The following is a 27553-nucleotide window of genomic DNA, read 5'->3' on the forward strand; positions in this document are numbered from 1 at the left end:
AATCTGGCACGGAGTAAAAGAAAAAAAAAAAAAAACGGCTCCCTGTATGTGTGTGTGTATATGATGCAGTGTTTGCGTAAATGGAGCTAAAATCACAGCCTGGCTGCCAGTACAGAGAGAGAGAACATAATAACAACCCTCCCAAAGAAAGTTAGATACTTTGAAAACAAGGCCTAATTAAAGCAGTTTACCAGTTATCTTTGAATGAGAGCGTTTGTGTCCTTGCTCATTTCCCTCATGAGTATAATATGCAGTGTTGTGGGCGGGGACGGAGTAGGGCTTAATTTGTTGAGAAGAATCCACTTCTTCTCTCGGGGTGGCCTAATGAAAGTGAGATCAAAAGATTAGTTAATATTCAGCCACATTTATTAAACACAATGCTGATTGTGAGCAAACAGCAGTATTAGACAAGAACCCTTGCAGGGCATTGGCTATAGATAAGCTTCCCTTAAAAGGTTGGTATCACATCGGCACCACTCAGGGTCTTGCTGGGAACGGAATAATATTTATTCCCACTCTGTTTGAAATCTAATTCTGCCACACTTTGCTTCGGAGATGGCCTATACGCCTTAGCATGAGGCTAATGGGGAAGCTTTGAGCCTCCCGCCATGATCCAACAGGAGCTTGATCAACACAGCTTGTAGAATCAATGCTCCTTGTTATGAGCGGTTGAGTGGACCTCGAAGCACCACTGAAACAACGTGCCCTTGTCTTTACATTTCGTGTTGGGACTATTTTCGGGAAGGACGATGCGAACATTGCGGGTCAATGCTGAACAATGGGATACACAGTTCATCATTGTAGAGCTGATTTGCTTTAGAGGTCACAGAATCCATCTGTTTTCTAGGCACATATTCAATACAACCGTATATTCTGTAGCCTCAGCAGCTTAAAACATTGCACAGCCGTGCCCCCGCAGGAAATGCATCATCACAGATTTTGTTGAAGGCTTCAGAGCAGGAGACATAGAAGGGCTTTCAGGTGATGCAACACACAGAGGACACTCGGCTCGTAGGCAACACTGGCTCCCACAGTAGCTGCTGGCTGCATTTCTAAAAACTACAACTTCTGTCCAGTTTGATACAGTCTGGTCATTCAAACATTGACAAACTTTACATTTAGCTTTTATTTGTTAGGGAGCTAAGGTTATGGTAAACCAGATGACCCATTTTATTTGTGATTTCCCCACATAGATCAAGCAAATCAATCTACTCACATAGGAAAGGAAATCCCTGTGATATGATTACTTTGAAAACTTAGTCAACTTTAACCGCTGCTGTAATGATAAAGGTGCACCTGTGGAAGCTGCCATGTCCTCGTCATTTACACAGGTTGAAAGTGTCATAAAGAAAAAAGAGACATAAAGAAATGCATATTATTATAGAATTCTAGATGATAGTACCCTTTAGTGTCATCTCAGGATTTAAATTTTAATTTTTAAATTTATTCAAACAGTATGTTAATGAAGGAGTGGCCTAATTTATGTTTATTTATTATGAACTCTATTATACAGTAGGAGAAATTAGTTGGTTGTATCAACATGTAGTTTCAAACAACAAATGATAATAAAACAACAAAAGCGTAATCACCTTTTTAAAGCAGTCATTTATTTATTTATTTGACATTTGCCTAAATATAAAACATCTGAATCTGGCCTAGCAGAGAATCTTTGTCCACTTTTTTTTTTATTGCATCGGCCATTAGGGTAAATACCTGACAAGCCTATTCTGCACGAACCAAATAGGAATCATTGTTTGCAAGTTAATAGATTTGGGGGCAGAAGTCAAAGATATCCTGTGTGAGCAAGATTGCATACATGAAATGACACTGGGGCCATTTAATGTACACTTTTCCTCATGGCGTCCATTGCTATTCTCTTTAAAACGCATACTAACGTCTTACAACCATGAACAAATATGTCAATGGCACTCGGCAAAGCAGCAGTGAGACCCGCTTGGCATCAAATTTGTACCATCTGCTTTAAACTCAGGGCACAGAGCAGTGCTATCCCCAAGTAGCGGCCTCTCAAGCCCAGCACAATTTAAACACCATTACAGCCTCAGTCTGTGAATTGTAGCCTAATGATAGGTAACAATGGCAACTGAGGATTTTTTACATCATGATTAAATTTAGAATGATGTTACTTTATCATTAAATTAGTATATGAGACAGGAGAGCAGACATGATTTCCTGCTGCCAGTAGGTGGGGTTTTGCACCAATGTGATTCTGTTGCTGTTGTTCTTAGTGTTGTAGAGGTATTCGGTATATATATATACAAATAATAATAAATCCTTTGGATGCATGTATAGACTGTCACTGCACTGATGGATACCTCTGCACCCACCCCAGGCATACTGAGCAGGTATTCTTGACCCAGCCACCATAAAGCTTCATCTCCCTGCTGTGGACAGAACCCCTGTGGGTGCCTAACCTCATCTACTCTCCTCCACAACTCTAAATGCCACTCCTCCCCAGTGCGACTAACCACTAAAGGCTGCCCTCTGCACATTATTAAACCCAAGAACCCAATATTTAATACCCCCTCCTGACTTTTCTGACATTTTTTCATTCCTTTTCTATCTGATTCAGATCCATACTCAGCAGGACGCTTCATCTTTTGCATTATTTGTCTCATTGCTTACCATTAATTCTCTTCAATATGTGAGGCAGGCTGGTTCCAGAGGCTTGTTGTTTTCATTTCCTTTTAGCTCTTTCTTCCCGAGTATCAGTCCTTACAGGCATCGAGTTTAAAAGAGCTCTGAGCAGAGGAAAAGAAAGAAAAACATAAAATATATGGTGTTAAAGGAGTCTTGGTGAAAGTCGATGCTGACCAAAGCCTGGCTGGTTTAGAAAACACCAGTTCAATTGCCCTTTTTTCCAGACTTCTACTGAAACTAGAGAAGCGGACAAGAGAGTCAATGCACTATGAACGATTTCTCTTGTTGGCCCATTTTACTCAAGTCCAAACGTCCAAATGGTACAAAAGGTAATTTTGTCCCCCACCCCCGACCCCACATAAAAAAGGAGAAAAATGAAAGAAAGACCATAAGACAGTGGACCTTTCCTCAAATTGCAGAACAATTGTAAGTGAATTGCCTTCCATTCATGTGGTAACAGCATGATTTAGTGCAGCTGGTGTGAAATTGTCTTTTTTGCTGTCTTAACTGCAATTTAAATACACAACTTATCTTACTGTTGGGCATTTTACGTTGTTGTATGCATTTTTTAAAACAGATACGTAAATCTAGCAAATAAACAGAAAAGACGCTTCTCAGTAAAAACCAGCATGCAGCCGATTAAACGCTATGCAACACACATTCAAACACACACTCATCATTCATTCATTTAGAAACATAGCTAATGTTGACTTTCTATCTTATAACTCAATACTTTGGGTATAAATGGTCTATGATGACCAACAACAACAACAATCTAACTGGCTGATGGTGATAAGACAGATGATACAGGGTTCTGTATAATAACTCATTTATTGTTATGTTATGCCTTTTCCCATTCCCTTGCTTTCTCTCTTTTGTTTGATAACACATAAATATGCAATATCGTAGGTACACATTCCATCCCATATGTACTCCGGAGGGCCACAAACAGCACAGTATGCTACACAGTAGAAACGGTTCTATTCCCAGGATCAAGGAAGTTAAAAACACAGTTTGTAGAATATATAACAAACTTCGAAGAAATCATTTGAAGTTATTTGAGGAAATGAAACAATAAGTCTTCTGTCCCATTTCAGGCGATCACAAATCTTCTAATCCACATTTTCCAATAGATATATTAAGAAATGCTGTTTCAACAGTTTTTGCCTGAGGCACTTTCACAAACTAAAAAAAAAGTCAAAAATGACAATCATGCATTTTAAATTAAGAAAATAAAAAAGAACATTTGATGTTAATTATCAATGCATCCCATGCTGAGAATTTCCCAATACCCCCTGTTGCTGAAACAATAATAAGTATAGATAATATTAACAGAACAATCCATCCATGAAACTTACAATATTTTACAACTTCACAGTTAATCATTTGTGGTATTTATCTGGTCAAATCAGTCCTTTCTAAAAGATTAAAGTTATGATAATATTTTGTATTTCAGACGGACAGAAATGATAGTTGTTGCTGCACTGCCAATCAGTAGACACCTTTCACTAACAGGTAACTGCCCTTGAGACAAGACACTGTTGTCAAGCAGAACACCGCTGGCCTCCTAGTGTCACAGATTTCATTTGCTTCCCCTGTTGCCATAATCCAAGGTGAACACCTGCCACATGAGACTGAATGCTATTCAGCCCTCTGTGACCTGTTCCAGCAGTAGATTCAACAGGAATCAGATGTGCAACTAACTGCCGACCTGCCAACTGTGGTGTTGTGTTCATTGTAAGGATACTGTCCAACTCCTGCATAAAAAGACAAATTGTCTGTTTGGCCTTTGCAATGGAAACCTTGCTCTAAACTGTGGGAGATCCAATTTTGCAGCATGTTAGCCTGCTAAGTCTGAGTGGGACGTTCACTTCAAGGAAAAGACTCACAGGGAGATGGTTCTTACTGTTTTTTTTCCCCCCTTACTTAAACAGAGTAAGTGTTTGTGGAAATTGTTCTGTCTTTCCTTTGGCTATCCATCTCCAGCTTCTCTTGTATGGCAAACATCATTCATGTTTGCATCAGTCCTGGAAGAAAGCCTTCTTCTACCTCTCATTCAGTTGTTCATATGAATAATGACAACATCTGAGCCTGGTGCCTGAAGGTTTGTGGTATGGTTAACAAGCCTTGCAGCTGCATGCCCAGTCAACCTTTGTTTTTTTCCCCTCAGTTTTATATGTTAGAAGGAAGACTGGAACACAGTTGCTGCTTACTTCAAGGACATGCTTGCACCTGAATGCGCTGTGAGAGGATCGGTCTTTATTGTTGTGAAGAGGTAGAGGCCTTCCAGCTAAATCAATAGCAGTAAAAATGTTATATTATATTCCCTCTGAACTGCTTGTTGGATAGTAGACCAGCTCTAGGAACCGTTCTGCTGCCTTTTTAACTGTTTGGCACATGCAAGGTTCCAAAGCATACGCAAAAAAATGAGACTTTGTTATCTACACTCGTAGATCATTATCCAAAGTTGTCTTTTCTTTTCTTTTTTTTTCCTTTTGTAAACTGTCGTTTCACAGAAAAGCAGACAAAGAAGGAAAGCATATGTATCCACAATGATCCAGTGATTTAAAAATGTGTATATCTCCCAAATAATTATTACAGGTGTCATTAAAATATAATCCAGATTACGGCTGCGCTTATCTGATATCAACATTGGATATCTGGGTATCAGATAATGAAGCTGGTCTAAAGGCTGATCTATTCCATCCACAAGTGCTACGTCAGCAGCTCATTTAGCATGCCAGCAGACTCGACTCCCAACAACCGTATAAAGCTATGACAGAGTGAGCCAAAGAGTCAGCTAGATGGAGGTTTTTCACTCTCCTGTGCCAAGAAGGGTGATGGCTACCTCTAATGGCAGCAAAGGAAATGGTATCAGAATAGTATTGGCCATAATCCAGGATTGACATCCTTGTCTAGATATATTTGTCAAACATCCCTATTTTTAGTGCAAGATATGCCATATTATAAAACATACATTTGTATTGACTTATTTAAATATGTTATACATAGCTCACAGGTTAGTATTGCAGATATTTTTAGGGTCCAGTTACCACCACAGACAGTCCCATATTTTGAGCCTTTATGCATGCTTATTTCTGTCTTTTGAGTTTACAACCTCAACTTTACAGAAACGCACTGGTTGCACAGCAGTCCTTTATGTGTTGGACTTGTCACCTTGGTAACATTAAAAAAAATAACAGGGAAATTTTCCTCCTGAGCTGTAGGACATGTCACTCAGAAATTACTGAAACAAAGACAGAAACGTCCACACAGGGACAGGGTGGGGGGCCCTTAACTGCCAAAGTTGTAAGCATGCTGATTCTTTTTATAGCCTTCCCCTGCTTTAGCATCGCTTACAATCATTTTCAAATCCTAAGACTGCTGCTTAGAGGAGCTAGTGATTGTTGAGTGTTGCCACAATGCTCAAAAGAGTCATAGAAGCCTGTGAGAGCCTAATACCAATGGAGATTATGAGACTTTACAAAACAAACTGCTGGACATGCCACAATCGTAAATTTAGGTTTGTATTTATTTATGCATTAATTTTTTATATACAGTGGAACACGTTTCTCAGTTAATCACCGCCTCTTAAATTCATGGGTTGGTAACAGCCCATGTAATCCACATATGCAAAGTCAAACCATAGCTGTCTATAAATTCAGTGTAATTATGTGCAAGAGGGAAAGAGAATTGAAGAACACATGAAGAAAGGGAGGTGTGAAAAGTCATGAAAAGCCAAGACACCAGCTAAAATCTATCAGTAATAAGAATACCCTGCCCCTTGACAGTGCAAATGAATATCAGCTGGTACAGTACTAACTGATATACTGCCTATAAAAGAAACATGATGGGTAAAAGCAAAGAGCTCTCAAGACCTTCACAAGTTAATTGTTGCAAAAACATACTGATGGTGTTGGTTACAGAGGGATTTTAAATATTCTACACATTATATTTGGAGGTCAGATCCCTGCACCTCACCTCAAACACACCATACCAACAGTGGGGTTTGGAGGTGGAAATCTCATGGTGTGGGACCATTGGGTTGTTTTTTTTTTTTTTTTTTTTATTTAATTAATTTTTTCACTTGCTGTTATGGTACGCCCAGGTATAACCGTAATCATGTCCTAGATTTTGGTCCAGCCACCAGCATACTGTACATAACTTGTGACTCACCCCCTACCATGAAAACACAACACACTAAAGCTTTATAGTCCTGATTTATGTGTTGTCAGGTGCACTGTGTACACCGAATGTATTCCATGCAAAAATAAGCAGTGCATCTAAAAACAGAGCGAGAAAGCTGAGAAAAGATGCTGTTGCAGGCTGATAAACAATTTCAGACCAGGAGCATGGTCCCCACTCACTCCAGCTTTGAAATGACATCGCTAATTTGCATTGCATGTGGTCAAGTGGCCTCTCTTCATGATTGAGATGATGATGTTCGGCATGTCATGATTGCATTTTTTTTTTTTGTGTTAGCTTAGAAACAATTTCACTTCACTTGCTGAAGGATATTTTGAAGTTCATTTACCACCGAAGAATCGGATTCACCATAATAAAGGCTCAGGGGATGCACCTTCAAAGACTAAAACACTTTTTTTGTTTGTTTTTTTTTCTGGGGCATATATGTCGCAAATAAATTCCACAAACGCACCTGTGTTCTTACATGCATAGGTTTATGTTTACAGCAGAGCCTCCAGTGATGTGTGTGTGTTTATGTCTTTGTTCCTTCAGTGCCAGCGTGGTCTCTACATTATTCTACTCCTATCATGCAGAAATTGCCTGGACAGCCATTTGGCTCCTGTTTGCCATCCATTTGTAATTCGGATAGAGGGGCCATGACTGCTTGGGCCTCGGGACAGCAGCAAAATCAATTGGCTAGAAATGACATCTGCCAGAATCTGCCACTGGAGCGCTCGTAGGTACCATAAATGAAATCACAAGCCCTAATTGTTTGCTGATTTATTCACTTGTCTGAGTGCATCGTGGTTGGAACGGCAAGTATACCCCAGGAGCCCTGTCTGTGTGCTTGGTCATACATAACACATTTATTTATTTACCCACCTCTTCTGATTCACAGCATCACTGGGGGATATACTGCCCACCCCCCACCACCACTTCCACCACCACCACCGCCAGCCCACTCTGCTACTTACACACAACCCCAGCTTCCCCCATTCCTTCACCCCTTCGCCTCCACCTCTTCCTTGTTTTCACGGCAGCGTGCAAAATGAAATGGCTTCGGAGACAACTGTCACTTGGCTCAAGTAAGATAAATATGTCGACGCCTGCAGCGGTTAGAGCACGCTCGCGTGTTTGACTGCACTCAGAATAGCGATAGAGACGTATTTCTTCTTAAGGAAAGCAGGTTTTTTTTTCACAATTATCTAATTCCAAGGCAGTGATGTCGAATGTGCATGTGACATGTGCACAAATAACAATATGGCTATGGATAAATCTGGAAGCAATGTAAGCCTCATATTCTTCCCACCCTCCCCTTCCTCTCTCTCTCTCTCTCTGTCTGTCTGACCATTGATAAGAGGCCACCATTGCCCACAATGTGATATTTCCTCCACGCCATCAGACTCTTTCAGGGAGGCAGTCTGCTGAAACTTTAACCTAGCTCTAACACAGGCCTAAATAAAACATGAAACAATGCCTGCAAAAGTGTCTGTGAGGCAGTAGAACATCAAAAATTGATACAGCCTCCGCGGGCCAGACCAGGAAATTTATCTAAACCCAAGAGTTCATCTCTCTCTTCCTGTCACCTAGGCGACCGTCATGGGAAGTTACAAACATGCCTGAGATGATACCATAGGAAAAAATGATAGACAAGAGGGAGAATCCTGTTTTTCATTATTTCATGGCAATGACAGGGAGGCAAGCAGACGGAGAGAGAGAGAGAGAGAGGGAAATGGATTTAAGGGGAAGAAAAGAGAGATAAATGAACAGAGAGAGAGGGAGAGAGAGAGAGAACAGACCAAATTTGAAAGTAATTTTTGGGGATGAAAACGAAGTTGTCAGTAAATGACCTCTCAGAAATTGGGCAGGGAGGAATATCAGGCATATGGGAGAGAGAGCCAAATTAGAGAGCTGCATTTGTGTTGCAGAAATCTGCCTTTGATGAAGCCATCTTTAAAATATCAAACACGTCCTTGCAGTTCTGGCTTAAATGACATTTTCCAATATTTGTCCTACATTGCTGTTAGCGACATCAGAATGTGTGAACATGGCAGTGCGGCAGGCCAGTGGGGAGATGGTGCTACGGTATCATTTAACGCAGTGAACAGCCCTGCCTTTTCCAGCTCATTAGCCATCCCCTTCTTTGTCCCAGGCCATTTGATAGCAGCATTAATCTACGGCTCCACTAGGCTTCCTCTCCCTATTTACCGGTATTTCATGAAGATTACACCACTCAACCGTGTAAATGTATGCTTTTTTTCCTCTCTCTCTCTCTCTCTTTGCCTCCCCCCCATCTAGTGTTGGCCCCCAAACTCTGTAGAGTACCTTGTATAAACTTCTGCAACATACGGCGGATTAAACAGTGCATTTCCCCAAAAGCCCAAAGAGATGAGAGGCGGGAGTGAATGAAAGGCGATCAAAGTGTTTGCCAGCAAGCCGCGTCCCACTTGCTCGTGTTCTTGGGATGCTGCATGTGTGTGTTTACCACCAACATGGATGGCACACTGCCACGTATTGCTGTCGTTCTTTGGTTAGAATCACCTGCCATTTGATTACAGTTGCCTGTTTAGATGACATAAGCCATGTGCTGTCAGGTAGTCTCTGTGAACACTTCTGTCACAGTGTAAGGCCCAAAAAGATTAACACCGTTTAAATGTATAACTTTTTTCTCTCTTACCAGTTAAAAAAAATAAAAAAACACTTACCTCATTCTACCTCTCAAATCTAAAACTAAAATAATAAATCAAGATGTCTATGAGTAGCTCTGGCATATGGAATCATATAGCCCTCTTAAGGGTTGGTAATCCTCTGGGAAGTGAGCAGCTCTTTGCACAGAGTCAGGTTGAACCAACATCACAAAATACCAAAACTACTTTGTCACAAAGTTCTTAGAGCCTAGTTTTTTCTCTCTCTCTGGATAAAGCAATAGCTCTGTGATCTGTCTGGCAGTCTTCCATTTCTCATGGGGTATCTGACTTTTATTTATTTTATTTAATGTTTTTTTTGTGTGTGTATGTTTTTAAGAGGGGAAAGACAGGAGGAGACACAAACTCCCTCTGCCTGGAGCCTGCCATTCATCTAGACATGAGAGCTTTGTGCACATTTGGCATTTAGAGAGTCAATGGCATGTTTGAAGGTGAGTCCATTCATTCTCCTTTTTCTTTTTTTTCCTGGGAAAGTTTACACTGTATAATGAAACCTGCAATCAGTTGTTTGACAATACAAATGCAACTCCATCTATTCACTGTGGTTATGTCCCTGGCTTTATGCACACAAAACAGCTGCCATTTGTCCGGGAATAAGCACTACACCTTGAAAAAAGAAGCTATACAGGAAAGATAAGCATGGAAGTCAAGTAAACACTCATGTTCTCATTGCTTCTATGTGTATCGAGTTAACCCACCTGCCTGTACCTCCCAATGTAAAGTCCATGTTATTATGTGGGCCAATAACAGATATTATGGGCTGCCAATCAACCAGTTATCATCAGATCTGTGAGACAGTTTTATACCTGAAATGCCCATCATCCAGTGTTGCCATTTTTAGTAGATGCTTTGACTACACCACAAGACGAGAGTAAAGACTGCCTCGTAGCAAATTAAGTGCAATATATTGCTATTTGAGCTGTCCCATTTACTTAAATAAAACCTGTTGATGTAAAGTGAATCTCTATGTTCATTGCTGAAGAGTTTCTTGAGAGATACAAGTATGCCAAGAATGGCTAAGATATGAGACCACACAGCTGTCTATCTGTAGTTCCTTTGAAGAAAGACAGCCTTTGAAGAGAAAGACAGCTTCGCGAGGATGTGTGGGGGCGGCAGAGAACGGACAAATAAGATACATCACAGAGCTAAACGGTCCAACGCTTGTTTAACGAGTTATATCAGAGAGCCATCAAAGGCCTATTGGTTCAGCTAACATGCTCTGCACTCACGCTTACCAACATGTCACTGTCAATTGTGAGGCTAACTATCTGCCTGCGAGCCCTCGCGCCCCACCCGTCCCGCTCCCCCACCACCACTGTTAGCAACAGATGCTGCACTGAAACAACAATTACACGTGCTAGCATCCTCATCAAACGTGAATGGTGGATGTCATCTCCATGCCATCCACCCCCCACACACACATACACTCCAAATCTTATTTATGCACAAACGAATTAGCGCGTGACTCTCTCATGTCATTCATTTCTACACACAAGATTCCGTGACCTCACAAGTGCCATTGTGCTGTAGTCATGGTTACAGTGGAAAACAAATAAATCCCCATGATTTTGATAAGAGCTCACCGCCTAGAAATAGACACATGAAACAGTATACCTCTAATTCTAAATCCGATACTGCTCTGTTAGAATTGCACATTTGGAATACAAGCAGGGTATTTTCAACCAAGTTGATTGAAAAGGGTCTCCTCACAGCGGGTATCCTGCAAAACTATTTAGCAATTACAGTGCTACAACCAACATATGAATAAGCTGGCCCCCGAAAGCACCTCCACCCACTTTCTTCATTGCACAAAAGGGAGAATGATTACAAATCATTAGGCAGACTTGTAAGCACACGTGCCAATTATGCCCGCCAAAACATAGATGCAATGTAACTTTTTCCACCAAGATTCTTTTTTTCCCCCCTCTCTCTCTCATTTCTGCCTCGTTTGTATTTATTTATTTATTTTTTTTCAGTTTTGTTTTGGAGAAGGAATAGGCTGTCAATAAGCATGCCCATGATAGTGTGGAAGTGCTGCCAGTTCCAATAAAGTGGGAGAGAGATCACCGCAATGAAAGGTGACCTTGGCATAATTGAGATTCATCACAGAGAAAGGCAGGCGACTGAAGTGACAGGGAGGGGAATGGATGGAAAAAATAAAAAAACAGCGGGACAAAAAAACATAAATACTACTTTCCTTTAATATGGGTGAGACACCAACTGTTGGGTGGCAGGCAGGACCTGAATCTCAATGTCAATGACTGTATTTATTTAGGCCAAGACAGCAAGCTCACAGGCGACTGTGATCCCTTCGTGCTTGTATTCTGTTTTTTTTTGTCAGTGGCACACATGTGATACCACAAAAAAAAAAAAAAAAAAACACTCTCCATACCGGCTGAGAGAAAGAGAAGGATCCAGATTTGTGTGTGTGCTTTCTGGATGAGATAACACACCAGCTGCATGTTGAGAAGCGCACCGTTTGACCACAGAGGAAGACAATGTCAGCTCTCCATCACATTTTAACTTGTGTAAAAGCAGCACTGCAGAGTGTGTAAAAGGCACTCTGGAGAGCTCGGTATGAATAGAGGTTAGATGGGGGGTGTTGGCATGTATGGGGATGGATTATAGTGTCCTTTCAGACCTGCACAATATGCATGTTTTGGGTCTGTGCTGGAGCCTTCATGTAGCAGCCACACAGAGCTCCTGGGTTGGGGGAGTGGAAGAGGGGGAAGGAAAGGGGAGGGATGGATCCCCCAGACATCCAAGGTTTTCTATGGCCTACAACAATGGCCCACATTCTGGGTCCACAACCCACCTGGCCTTGTCTGATAAATGGTTTTGAAAGAGGACACACACTGCATGCCATCCAGCAGGCAATACATGTGCCCAAACACATCACTATCCATTGCTATGTATTTATCACTGTGGGGATTTTTTTCTTCCCTGCTATTTATTCGACGTCACATATTATACACACCAGACTCCATACTCATAAACCACTTACTCGCATAAAAATAAAAAAAAAAATCTGCACAAACAACAAGTAGGTGCTTGCACTTCCTATAATTAACTGGCTTCATAATCTTTCGAGGATTAAAAGGCCAACTAATGACCAAAAGAAATGGGATTTGGTAAAATCAAAAAGGATTAATTACTTCTCATACTTTGCAAGGTGACAGTAATTACTTTCATCCACTCAAACAAAAAAGGGGGAATAAAATAATTGGCAGACACTTAATTAAAGGTTACGGCTTTGACATAATTGTGAAAGACAAGACAATTAAAAGTCCTATTATTCAATCAAGATACACATGGAGTAATTGGTGCGTTGCTCTCTGGAGGGCTGGTGAATGTGGGCTCTGTGAAGGGTGGAGAGGGTTTGGTAAACATTGAGAGGATAGTGAGAAGGATGGAATGCTACATCCGTCTAACCCGACCAGACAAGGTTATTGCTGGGGTTCAAACTTCACAGGCGGCACAGGAGAGAACTCAGCCACCTCTATAACAGATTAGGGTGAGCCCCATAAGAATTGAGAATGTGAGAACCCTCCCATTAATTTCAAGGTTATATCAGTGAGACGCTTCAGAAAGCCAATGGGTGTCATCCCATGAGGCTTGTTGTGATTTGTTACCTGGCCTTTCCAGACAGCTCAACCTCACAGACATGGATTATTTGATGGATATAGAAAAACAACTCTGGATTCAGCAGCCTGTGTTAAAACATATACCGGTGGTTTGGTTTGCACTGCAAATAATCAGTCTGCCTCAAAATAACTAAATAATAACAGGATGCACTAATTGTTTGAGCTAGGATCCATATTACAGACTTTGATTCAGGATGGTGGCACAGCATATTGGTAGAAATGAGTGGAGATATACAAGCTATACAAGCTATGCTAAAGGCAAACCCCACCATATCTGTTGACCCACTGCATCGGTTCAGAAGTTCTTGCTGCTTTTGCCATGCGGCCTTTTATTGATCAAAACATGGAAATGAGAGATATGTACAATGCTGTGTGGCATCTCTAGTTGAGTGTAATTACGTGGTTTTGAAGAATAGACAAGGCTTTTGCCATTGCTACCAACTGATCAGATACACTCGTTACATCGCCCAACCCTAGATCCAGAATCCTAGATGTGACAATCAACAACCAAAGCATACTATCTGAATAAGAAGCAACGTGTTAAAGTATTTCATCTTGATCACATGTCCTGGCCGGATGACAAGCACTATATCTCACTATGCTGAGATGTCCTGTGTGATAAAGGCTTCAAGACAACCTGATGAAGCAGACTGAGAGAACACCCAAACCCATGAGTGAGCGTCCCGATTACTAACTGCTACATGTTTGGAGATCTTTATTCCTATTTCAGTGCAACGGCAATTATTTTACCTAGTCAGACCTAGCAGGCAGGCAGACAGACCTAAACATGAACAACCTCATTCAGTCTGGACCTCTTCAAACTCATAAAAACTCAGTATGTCTGACTTCCCATTGAAGTGCACATAAGAGGACATGACTTCTTGTCTTGGGTATCTGGGTCAGACTTAATCAAATGTCAGATTCTCAGACCAAATGACTGATTCAGAGAGCAGCCATCATTCAGGACTGCCTCCTTATGGGTTGCTAACGGCCCCCCATCATCTTTCTTCCTGTCTTTTCTCCCTCTTCAGTCTTAATGGGCAGCGGTCTGGATCTCTCCTCAGGTGAGTCTGCCAAAGTAATATTCCGCAGGTATGCTTTAATTACCTGTCCTTTAGTATTCATGGTCCAAGCATTCATTGCTGCTTTTTGCTCATTGCTCACTGCTCACTGACTGAAGGATGAGGTTCTTCCTCAACAATATGCAGCAGGTGGACAAAATGAAAGATTTGCCTGGACAGACAGAGACAAAGACGATGACTTCATATAACAAGAAAAAAAACGTTTCTTATGGGTCAGAACAAGTCTACATTAAGAGGAGGGTAGTTTCGCAGTGGTATCTGGCATTAATGGTAGTATTTGTCTCTACATGACATCAATTAACAGTGACTTTAAACATAATTGCAGAGGAATGAGTTAAAGCCTATACAGGCCAAACCCACCCCAAAAGAGCTATTAATCATTGGCTATGCATCCATCATGTTCTTAATTATGAAGTTCCATTTGTTAATTTACACTGTCAAAACACCATCTTATAATTGGCTCGTTGTTTTGGTCATCTGCTCATCTGAGTTTTCTCTCTGTAAACAGAATGTAACATTATCCCTGGTCCAGTCACACCAGATTCACATTTAATCTGCCAAATCATAAAATCTGGGCGAGCCAGTGCACATCACAGAGAATATTTATTTGACACAAGATTGTTTTAACATCTAATCTTCCAATGGTGAGTATATAAAAATATAAAGATACAAAAAAATGCTATTGTGAGTACCACCACAATTGTGCATCAGAAGAACAGTGAGCTGTATTCATGTGTTTTAATGCAGAAAATATGAGTGTGAAATCCACTGTTTCATAGACGTACCAGAAAAGCCTTTGTTCAGCTGGATTTGCCTTGAAGGAACGAACAATCTAATCAAAGCTTGTCCTCCCTGAAGAATACTGTTAATGAGTTGCAGCATTCTCGACATTTTCGCTCTGTCTTGTGGGTATATATTCTAATAATTCTTGATGTCTAATTACCAGCGAAAAAAGCTGGAAAAATGTTCTAAAGATGGACAGTGCCAGCGTGTAAGCAGGCAGAGAGAGAGAAAAAACACAGGAACACAGCCGCTGATATACATTATTTAGAAAGCTGACATTAAACTGTAAAAACATTTTGTCATTTACATGAAAATGATCCCTGATTGCAAGGACGCAGCAGATGTTTAACAGGTCAACAACGGCAGCGGGTCTGGAGCGCCAAATGTTGTTGTTGTTGTAGCAGCATTTTGCTCCTCTGATTGAACTGTTTGAGACCCGCTGTCACTCTTCTGCTACCCACACGCCAGTCCAGGGGAAGTAGCTATACACAGCAGATGGAAATGGGTATGAAAATAATTATGCAAAACAAATGTTTTTGTTGTCAATGCAATTCTTCACTTTGCATTCCAGCAAAAAAAAAAAATAAATGTTGCCAGTGTCCATTGTCAGCATTACAGCCAAGAAAGTCTGGAATGCTCATCCCAGCTGGAATTGAACCCAGGAAGAGCTGTTTACCACCGTGACACGTTATAAATACACCACTTGGGACAAGTACTTCCGTCTATTTTCTTTTCCCCCACTAAACTATTAAGCCATGATAGAGGGACAAGGACTTTTGGATCTCTTAGTATAATCCCCCTCATTTTCAATCTCGCAAGCCAGAGCTCTCTGTCTCTATCTAGATGCTGCCAATATGAGAACATTTGGTGTAAATCATAAAGTCAGGAAGGAGAAGAAGGAAAAAAAAAAAAAGAAGAAAGAAACTCACACCAGGGGAAATAAAACAACATTCTCACATGCCTGAAGAATTTTAGGAATATCTAAATTGCATTAATTGTGCTGGTTTGCAGCCCATTTAGCTAATGCACATTTAAAGTGCCAACTCCAGAATCAGAAAAAAACAAAAATAAAAAAACAAAAAGGCATGTCTTACATCCTCACCCAGTCTTCTGAGGCCATCAATCTAATGTTTTCAAGTCTACAGTGTGACAGAGAAACATGATTATAAGCATAATAGTCATTTATCTGTGATTAAATTAGTGAGACAGTTCACCATTTTTTTTTCTTTGATTCAACAGCTTTTTTTCATAATGCAAGATTTAAAATGCTCATCACAACACAAGTGAACTGAAAGCCACTTTATGTAATGTGATCACCACTTCAAAACCACCTTGAAAGGATGATTCTGGTTTCTTTCAACCAAGGATGTTGCCTGTTAATGTGCCTCTTGTTGCTCTACAAAGACAGCGGTAACAAGGTACGCAAACAACATGTAGCCTACTACTGGGGCTCTGTGCCGCTTCCTGTAATGGAATTTAGCGATATGCATTAGGAAATGTTGACCTAATCATACATACATTATGTAAGGCATGCTTTATTATTCCAACATATAGAGCTAAATGTATCATTATTTATCTACTTTTTTTAGCCTATGCTCTTGTATCTGTTAATGTGGAGAAAGCAACTTTAGCATGATCAACAGGGTTAGCCACATCAGTGGGGATGACACTACACTCTAAAATATAATGTATTTTGTGTTTAAAAAAAGTATTTTGTATATTTGACTATATATTCAAAGGTATTTTTCTTCATTTTTTTTCATTTCAGTTAATTAAATGTAATTTTATTTAATTTTATTATTTCAGACTTTAATTCTAAGTATATATGTGTGCATAAATTATGTTGAACTAAAGTTACAAAACTACAAGCAGATAGAGTATAGTTTAAAGGAAAAAGATTTCAACTGTATTCAAACTAACATGTAAATTCACTGCTCCATGAGCCAAAAATAATAATGATAGCGTCTGGTTTGTCCACAGGCTACAGTGAGGATAGAGCATTGAAACCATTAAAAAACCATTAAAACCATTATAAAATAATAATTATTAAAAAATAAATAATCTCACTGCACTCTGAAGCAAGGGCCAAAGGGACTGTAATGAGCTGTTTCTGCTTTTCAGGATGTATTTCATTTTGTGATATTTATTTGTGTGGAAATCTGGACTTTTGTGGTTGGATGCCAGTATATTGTTGCTATAGGATGGATGGGCATATACTGGAAGCCTGTGCAAAGCCAGGTCCGGGGGGGGGGGGGGGGGGGGGGGGGGCACAATGCTTAGAACAGTGTAAATTGCAACTTATATGACTTGCTCTGTAGGAAAAAAATGCCTGTTAAGGCAGTCAATGTCAAAGTTCATTACTTTGTGGAACAGCTGGAAAGCAGTTAATAGAGCTGTTAGTGCTGAAAGACATGCAGCCAGCCACCGGCCAAAAGACAGCAATTACCAAAGTGTGTTCTCCCATGCCCTCTCATGTCTTTCTGTGTGTTCTTTACCTTGCACTGAGTGCCCACACAAGGAGGAATCTGTTTTGGAGAATGAAATCTCTTGATAAAATCTCAATCTCTCAAAAAGAAGACTGTGCCTTTGCTATTAGTGGTTTAACGGATGGTTTCAGCTTATCAATACAATAAAATACCACACACACACACACACACACACACACTCTAAAGAAACATCTTTTCATCACAAAATACCACATGTTCTACAGGCTAACTGGTTAAATTAAGTCACAGAGGGCACATAATGTCACTATGGCTGTGCTCCTAAGACAAGATTTCCTCCAAAGTTTAGGGATGGCTGGGAAAGACCTGTAAAAACATGAACTGTGTCTCAATCCAGGACCTGCATCCTTCAAGGACTACATTTGAAGACCGATTGCATCACAAAGGTTTGGCAAGTCGGCCCCATTTCAAAGGCTCCCTCAAAAGCTTCCATCCCCTGGAAGTAGAGCTGCTTTGTTTCTGGACGCGACCCTCAAAACAACACATCTACACCGGATGGCTAGAATGGAACATATGGACGTATGATAAGGAGACTGATATACTGTAGGTGCAAAAGTCCACATAAGACAGCTGGATGGGGTTTGAGTGGCACTAACCCCTTGATAAGCCTTTCACCCAGGAGTCTGGGGTTTGTGTGTCCCCTCCGGCATTGTTACTTTATGAACTTTGCAAACATCAATTCCTAAACTGGTAAAGGTTAGGCTACCATGGTGACAAGTCCCATCCTCAACAACACCAGACCATCAAGCCAGCATGTTCTTACCAGCATGTTAACATCCACATCCTGCTGTTCAGGAAACATGAAAATGTTGAAATCATGTTGCTTTTCTCAACTGTGTGTGATTTATCATCGACTGACATTATAAGTCACGCCGCAGTATTAACTGTTATACAGAGGAATCTGTATTGTCATAGCAAACTGCCTTCTTTTTTTTAACCCAGCAACAGATGAACAGAGGGAGATGCCATTTTCAGAGACTGTTTGGGTTGCACCCTCTTGCTCGCTGCCTCGCACCAGATGAGAGCCCCCACTGACAGAGATTACAGAAAGAAGATGAAGTAAAGCGTCAAGCTGTCTACAGGCTTTGTAACAGAAGACAACAAGGGGGGACCATACAGCGTGCCACCTCGTTGTTCCTTTTGTGCCTTAAACGCTTGTTGCGGCTAGAACAGATAAAGAATGAACGCCTGTTAAATCTTACAATGAACCTCTGTAACTGGCTGTTTAGATTTGTTTTAATTATAATTCTGCTGGGGAGGTTGAGTTCAGACAGAGTCTCCTATAGGGTTAATTGCTGTCAGCATTCATACCCGTCACAGATGCGCTGAATTCTAGCAAGTCAGAAAATAAAAATGCAGGAATTGTTTATCTATTTAAAGTAATTTAATGTCAAAAAACCCTTATCATGTTATTATGACATGTCTGATTCACAGCACTATTTTTGAAATTGACATTTGACAATCCTCCTGTGTTTAAAAAAAACAAAATAAAAATCTCTGTCAGTGGGGATTCTCAAGGCAGCAAGCAACCAGCATATGAAAAAAAAATGCAATAAAAGTTTTGCAGCAGTGCCAGCAGGAGGCATGGCCTCATGGTTGCACTCTGTGTGTGTGTGTGTGTGTGACAAGGATGCTAAAGGGAGGCTGACCAGTCTGACAGCAGTGTAAAAGCTGGTAGTCAGAGCTAACCAGGCCTGAGAGGATACAGAGACTCTCTGCTGAAAAAGACAAGGAGACCCGCAGAGCTATGACAGCCATTATGTGGGTACCTGCATGGTAGCAGAGCTTGTCATTCTACTGAGAGTGGCTCTTCACTGTATGGGTCTGTATGAGAGTTTCTGTCTATTGTCATAGCCAAGCTGTTTTTTTTCCCATGTATTTCCATATTGAAATACATGGGGAAAAAACAGCTTATAAAGACATAAAGATGAATAGAACCTCCATGACATGACACATAGGTTTCCTGAGGAATAGACACTATATATTTAAGCATAATGTCTGTCTTAAATAGCTTCAAGCCTCAAATGGGTGTAATGGGTGTTGTCATGAATAGGGATATTTTATTTAGTTATTTTATTCATTTTGTTTATGGCTTGTTTTGTTTGCTTGTGTGATTGTTTGTCACACATATATTTTTAAAAAAGGCCGTGACCATGTTTTAGATCCAACATCAAGTGGCCATATATGAAAAACTCATCTTCATTGGTCTACCCTGCTGTGACTGTGATATGAAAAATATATTAAAAAATGTAAAAAAAGTTTTGAATGTTATACTATAGAAGGCATGATTATATTTTTCAGTTTGACCCCACAGCAGCTGTGCACAGCATGACTAAAATCAGGTATAGATCAAAGCAGGTTTTTTCTTGGTATTGAATGTGAAGTGCTCCTAAAATGGAGAATCCTGAACCTCATCCTTCAAAGGCTGAACACATGGAAGAGGAAGATTAACTTAACTTACCTTATGTGTTCCTCATTAGGCACTTTGTTTTGCAGTTCCACTCAGTTCCTGCGATGGAAAAAAAAAAAAACACTTATGACTGCTGCATTATAGTTAAAGTGTCAAACAACACATGCTTTTAGGGCTGTCAATACTAAAAATCTTGTCAGGCTTTGAATACAGCACATTTATTGTTCCTCTTTAATAATGTATATTTTATTGTTGTTTAGCTTTTGAATGCTTTCACACATTGCTTTGGTGCAGATGAGACAAGATGCATTGTGCTTCATAAGATGGATCTCACTGTGCAATCAAATAAACTTGAGCATGTTTGTTTGTGGTGTGAAAGCAAAGCACAGTCAAAACATCCTCTGACAATAGATATGTAAAAATTAGAAATAAAAGGATACAGGAGGTGCTCCTTTTATACAATAACTATAATCGAATTGTTCAAAATAGCCCTGACAATGCAGGGTGACATCATCAAAGCTGTCCAATGACTGTATTTCCCAAATAAATTAACCCAAACCTGCTTCTTACTCTGTCGCAGTGTGTTTTAGTGCAGTGCCGTTAGCATGAAGCTTAGCAATCAAAGGAGAACTACAGGAAGCAATTTACAGTATACATGTAGACGCAATTATGCGGATTGATTTGGTCACCATACCAACATGCATGCATGTAGTATTTTCCCTGATACATCACAAATGTATTGCAGTGTAATGGGATTCTGTTTATTATTAAATGGTGAATGTGCAACATAGTAATTGTATGAACACTGCAATTTTACTGTACATAACATGTATTTCTTTCACCGCACGTTAGATCCATTTGTCATCTCTTTGTGACACCAGAGGATACATAAATCAAAGTATTTAAAATTTCATGTAATAAAAGTCCTGTCAATCAATTTTGGAAGAGTAAGGGCTTTGGAATTTGATTTTTGGGTGCTGAGGTTTGTGTTGCAGAATGTGCATTAATGCTTATTTAGCAATCTTTACAGCTGCGTGAAGATTAGGAAAGAGAGAGAACTCCTGAAGTCAATTTATGTAGGGTGAGGCTTAGAAACTTGCAGGAGAGGGAAGACAGTAAATCAGAATATATAATAGCATTCTTGTGAGCCTCCCTCTCCCTTTTTTTTTTTTTTTTTTACCCCCACCAATAATTCCACTGCTTTTTGCAAAGCCCTTTAATGTCATATAAAAACTATATTATAAAATTGAATGAGGCATTTAATAGAGTCTGGAGCTGCAGGAGCACGCTGGCCCAACATGATTTCTGGGGTGAATTCTAATAAGAAATAGATCCTTCGAATGCTTGCTGAGTGGGAGAGAGGAGGGAGAGAGTGAGGAGAAAAAAAAAGTAAAGAAAGTGACTTCACTGACAGCATTGGCTGTGCTGAGCCTGTTCGTCTCCATGTGATTATTATATTTCTGCGCTTTGCTGAGAAATTTTGGTGGAAATCCTCAACCGCATTTAAAATGTTTAAACCTCACACAATAGAACACAGATGACGGAAACGGAAGGAGGCAGGACCGCTGAGAGAGTGTCTCCACTTCATATCTTTACATATTACATCTGAGAATTATTTACTGCCACACTCGAGCGGACACTCGATACTTATGGACATTCTTCACTCACTGCTGATTCAATACCAACTTGGCAAAAAAAAAAAAAAAAAAATTCTGTGAAGTCTGTGCAGTGCCACCACTGCTCATGTTTATCAGATCAATGGCGCAACCCGGCCAAATTGATCGGGATAAGAATCGAAAAAGGAAGACTGCTTGAAATTCAATCAAAAAATCAGGAGCTACTTCAGCAGAGTCTCACTTAGGATTGATCTGCCGATATGAGGTGTGGACAGTAACATTGACAAGCAGGTACACCTTGGGTCTATGAGGGGAATAAACGCCAATATTGCATTGCAAGATAACATAATATGATTTATCAGTCGTGTTTAAGATGCTCGTGGCCATTTCTTGAGGAAGTAAAAAAAAAAAAAAACTTCTGAAGGGTAAGGCGCCCTTCCTGTTTCCGCTCTGTGTTTCAGGCAGACTATTATCTTTGACATATGTAGCAGCAGAGCACGCAGTGCCCTTCAGTTGAGTTATAGTTGCCATCTAAATGTATAATATGTGACTTAAAGTGATGATTAGGTCTTGTTCCAGATTTCCCGTTACTTGGTATACTCACATGTCATTTTACAGCGGCTAACAACGACCTGAGGCAGGCCCCCCTCACAGCCGACCCGGATTACTGTAAATTGCTGTGAAGATAAAGCTGTTGCCTGGGAGCCAGACAGGACAGTAATTCTCCACTCCACTCCTATTATGGGCTTTTCATTTCTTCCATTTACTTCATACTGACTGAATGGGACTAAACTCTTCATCATCCTTCCGCTGTTACCATCTGCCTGCATACCTGCCCCGCGCCAGAACAGATGCCATCCGACAAATACCAAAGCTCACTGAAGCTTCAAGGAATAATAACAAAGCTGATTGAAACTTTATTATGTCTATTGTCTTCACCTACTAGAGCAAAACAAAAGCTCCCCCGAATGACCTCCCTGCACAAACCCAATTGGAGCATCACACCAAAATGTGAAACTAATCCTGAATTCATGAGATTAAAGAAGTTGTGCTTGGTAGGGTTAGAAGAAGAAAACAATAATCTGGCGGACACACTTCATTTCTTTTCCTGGATACTGACATGCAAATGAGGCTCATTTGTATAATCTTTCCAAATGAAAAACAGATAATCAAATACCATCAGAAGTTATTAATATTCAATTAGGTGTGGCTTATGCAAAGTCATGCAGTTTCAAAAGGGAATTCTAAAGGGGTGGCGTAGAAAGGTAGATGTATAGAACTTTCCACAAGGTTCTCACTGCATTATTAAACGCCCTTCAAGTCGCACTGGCTGGTTGATAACATCCCTTATTGTGTGCACACAAACCTTATTTTTGCCATGTCCAATCTACACTAATACAGTAAAATCACCATGCATCACTCACTGACGAGTACCAGATCATTCATGATACAATCCATATATATATACACTGTATACTATTCCAACCTGAGTTTAAAATAATCCCAGCCATCATCCATTCTGAATTCTGTGTAAGAAGTTCCAGTTATTGATCCTCTAAATAGAAAATGATGATTTACTGAAGGGCACCTTCCATATACCCACACACACTGTGTTACTGAACCAAGTCACAGAGCACCCGAGGGCACTGTCATTTAAAGGATAAATCAAAAAAATCTAAAATCTAATCTCATCATCTCTGGGGATTTACTAGTATAGTACATTGTTAAACTTAGCAGCAGAATGTAAGTTGCTTTACCCAAATTCATTTGCACACTAACCTCTAACAAAGGCCAAGACCTGGAAAACCAGTGGGGGGAGACCAGGAAGCAGAAGTTTGGAGAATGGATGGATGGATGAAAGGAGTGACAGGCCACATCAGATCAAGGAGATGGTCTGCTACCTGAGAGTTGGACAAGAGAGAAAGAGAAATAGGCGCAGTCTTCATATAATTTATATATCATAAAATGCAGAGTTTGTAAATAAGAATATGTTTGATCCTATTAAAAGCTGGATGAACATTTTGAGTAAAAAGCTCCTATCTGTTCCAATTTTGCAGATGAAAGCTTGTATTTATGCCACATGTCAGCTTATGCACTCCGTCTCCTCCCTGCAATTTTACATAACGATCAGTGGGTTAAAGCAGAGACGACCCAGCCCAGATGTGGTGCTGACTTGACCCATGCAGTCAGCCTCATCGCAGCTCCACTGCTGAATACTAATGTACACCTGCTACGGCAGCGCAGGCTAAATAGACGTCTTGTATCCATTCAGAGTCAGATCCCATGGTCCCTCTCATATCTGCTCCCTTTAACCCAGGCCCCCCCACCCCCCACCCCTCAGACCTGATATTAGAAAGCAGGTATAGATCCCCCTTCAATCATGCATTCAGCTGCAAGCTCCAAAGTAGAGATGCTGCTCATATGCTAACCAAATGTACAACTGTGGGAAATAGTTCCAACTCTGGCTCCCACATTCGTACTGTTTCTTTCTCTTGTCTCTTTTTCAAGTTGGAAATCCTCTTAAGAGAGGTTTTTCAAAATAACATTATCTTCAAACAAACATTTCACTTTTAATCATTGCATTTTTCTCCCTTATACAATTCACCGTGGTATTGCAGGCCCCTTTTGAAGCTGTTCTTTTTTTGAGTGTCCGCTGGGATTTGCTCCCCCGTGGCCTCTCTGCTTACACCAAAGCTTCTCTTTTCAAACCAAGGCTTTGAGTAAAGAAGTTAAAATGGGGGGTGAAAAAAAAGGAACCCTCACAGGAAAATAGGTGGTGAACTGATGAACAATTCACTGGTGCATACCTGACAGGAATAGCGATTTTATCACCTTGTCTATTCTCGGGAACACAGGAGTATGATTTCTCACTGGACACTTGCATGTCAGTCAAGAAGTTTGGCTGGTGATTTTTCGCACAAAACACACAGACACACACACACATGATGTGATGACCCAACAAGGAGGAATAAAAGGAAATGCCTTTGTAAATTTATCTTGAAAAATAAAAAAAAAGTTTCTTGTGGAAATAATTTGTTTTCTTGAAGAGCAATTATTATTTTTCATTATCTTTCTCGCTCAGAGATTACAACTCACTGTCTGCTTGGCCACTTATAGACATCATCAACTACTGAGACACGAACATGCAATGAGTCCAAGTGAAATAAATGAGTTACTTTGTACTACTTTTCAATGTCAAATCATGCTGAGTGTGTGAATTCTTGTTTGATGCATTTTTCTTCTTTGTGAGTATTAAAATGTCTTAAACAGATAAATAAATCTTTAGACCTGCTATATATCCTAATTTCTGACAAATTACATTTGACAATGTATGTATTTTATACAGATAAACAAGACTTTCCGGTAGGGGTGGGCGATATGGCAAAAATTTTATATCACGATTCTTTAATGATAAAATCACGATCTCGATTTTATCACAATTTGTTTTTACATTGACACTAATTTGCATGTTTCTGTGTAAATGACTTCAGGTAGCCTACTCTGTCACCTCTCAACAGTAGATTTTAAAGGCAAACAACAACTCTGATAACGTGCACTCAGTATTAGTTTTCAATAAACATGAAAATTTAAATAACTTACAGAACAAAATTAAGTTTTATTTCAAATAGGTTGAAAAAAAAGACTAATGTAATTCTGTAAAGTATTATTCAACAGTCATTTAAACAGACTGAAGTGTGCCTCCTAAGTTTAAACAATAAATACATATTGAGACTTAAGTAACTCCTAAAGTTCAATGTGATTTAGACCAAATGATCAAACTTTAATGGGAATCATATCTAAGGACAAACGGAGCTGCTGCTGTCAGCTCTGTCCACCGTTTACTAGAGTCCTCATATGGAGCCTCTTCATCAAATGCCTGCGTTATTGTTTTGGTGACGTCATCAGCTGTTGCCTCTGTCTGCATCTGATGTACACACACACACACACACACAGACAGACACACACACACACACGTGTAGAAGAGCTGCTGACGGCAGAAACAGCAGCGAACCTGAATATAACGAGCTGGTAATGGTGAGAGGTGGGCGCGTACGTGCTCGTAGCATTATAATACACGCGGCCCTTCCACTGCGACACACGTCGCGCGGACACACACACAGGCTTAGAAGACGCGCTGCTGCTGCCGGCAGAAACAGTACCGAACATAAAGGTGGAGTTCGTTTTACAGACCAGTTCCTCCGTTCTCTTTTCGTTTTCAGCCGTAGCTTCCTAGCAGGGAGGCTGTCATTGGTTGGTCGTGTTCACATTAAGCGCACTGAGAGTTGGCCGAGTGAAAAAAACTCATGCTTCTGCGCGAACATAGAACTGCAAATAATAGAACGTGCTCTATGGACGATAAAACGATCTGTCCGTTCTGGTAGATCGCCGATACGTTCAAATCCTTCACGATCATTTATCGTCAAATCGCACAGCCCTACTTTCCGGTTACATAAATTAGCATTGCCAGAACAATGCTACACCCTTAGAAAACAGAATTATAGCACTGACTCTTGGACAAAACTACTTTATTAAAATTATATATCCGGAAAGTATTCACAGCGCTTCACTGTTTCCACATTTTGTAATGCCTCATTCCAAATTGTATTAAATGAATTTCTTACCTCAAAATTCTACGCACAATACCCCATTATGACAATGCGGAAAATGTTTTTTTGTTGTTTGAATTTTTATATTATATTTATTATATATAATATTAAAAATGGAAAACTAGGAAATCACATTTACATAGGCATTCACAGCCTTTGCAATGAAGCTCAAATTGAGCTCAGATGCATTCTTTTTGCACTGATCATCCTTGAGATGTTTCTACAGCTTAATTGGAGTCCACCTGCGGTAAATTCAGTTGATTGGACATGATTTGGAAAGGCACACACCTGTCTATATAAGGTCCCACAGTTTACCATGCATGTCAGAGCACAAACACCAAGCATGAAGTCAAAGAAATTGTCTATAAACCAGTGAGACAGGATTGTCTTGAGGCACAAATCTGGGGAAGGATTCAGCAAAAATCCTGCTGCTTTGAAGGTTCCAATGTGCACAGTGGCCTCCATTATTCATAAATGGAAGATGTTTGGAACCACCAGGAGGAGTCCTAGCTGGCCGGCCATCTAAACTGAGTGATCGGGGGAGAAGGTCCTTAGTCAGGGAGGTGACCAAGAACCCGATGGTCACTCTGTCAGAGCTCCAGCGTTCTTCTGTGGAGAGAGGACAGCCTTCCAGAAGGACAACCATCTCTGCAGCAATCCATCAATCAGGCCTGTATGGTAGAGTGGCCAGACGAAAGCCACTCCTTAGTAAAACAAACATGGCAGCCCATCTGGAATTTACCAAAACATTATTTTAAAATGGTATAACTTATGAACACAGGTCTAACTTTTTAAAGCATGTGAAGAAACAAGTTATTTATTATATAATTTTTTAAATAAAATTAGGATTATTATTATTATTATTATTATTATTATCCGATTTGTCTTTTATCATATGTCAACTTGCCCTTCCGTGGACCACCACCTTACTGTGGTGGAGGGGTTTGAGTGCCCAGATGATCCTAGGAGCTATGTTGTCGGGGGCTTAATGCCCCCAGCAGGGTCTCCCAAGGCAAACAGGTCCTGGGTGATGGGCCAGACTAAGAGCGGTCCAAATATCCCCTTATGAAGAAAAGAAGAGCAAGGACCGTGACGTCGCCCGGCATGGTGCAGCCGGGGCCCCACCCTGGAGCCAGGCCCGGGGTTGGGGCTCGAAGGCGAGCGCCTGGTGGCTGGGCCTTTCCCCACGGGGCCCGGCCGGGCTTAGCCCGAAGGAGCGATGTGGGGCCGACCTCCCATGGGCCCACCACCGGTGGGAGGAACCGTAAGGGGCCGGTGCAGAGTGGATTGGGTGGCAGTCGAAGGCGGGGGCCTCGGCGACCTGATCACTGGACACAAAAACTGGCTCTGGGGACATGG

At 40.6% G+C, this 27553-nt stretch overlaps 1 long non-coding RNA gene across 1 annotated transcript in view; it reads right to left on the reverse strand.

Moving 5' to 3' along the window:
* Nucleotides 1-231: 231 nt before the first annotated feature.
* The window catches only part of LOC114433756 (uncharacterized), a 42504-nt gene continuing 15182 nt past the window's right edge, over nt 232-27553 (reverse strand). Inside the window, exons 2-5 of the long non-coding RNA XR_003670395.1 lie at nt 23367-23488; nt 20023-20070; nt 2644-2759; nt 232-321 (exon numbers count right to left, since the gene is read on the reverse strand). This is a non-coding gene — a long non-coding RNA (uncharacterized LOC114433756). The remainder of the gene's footprint in view (nt 322-2643; nt 2760-20022; nt 20071-23366; nt 23489-27553) is intronic.

Source organism: Parambassis ranga, chromosome 3, assembly GCF_900634625.1.
Source record: "Parambassis ranga chromosome 3, fParRan2.1, whole genome shotgun sequence".
Taxonomy (NCBI): Eukaryota; Metazoa; Chordata; class Actinopteri; family Ambassidae; genus Parambassis; species Parambassis ranga.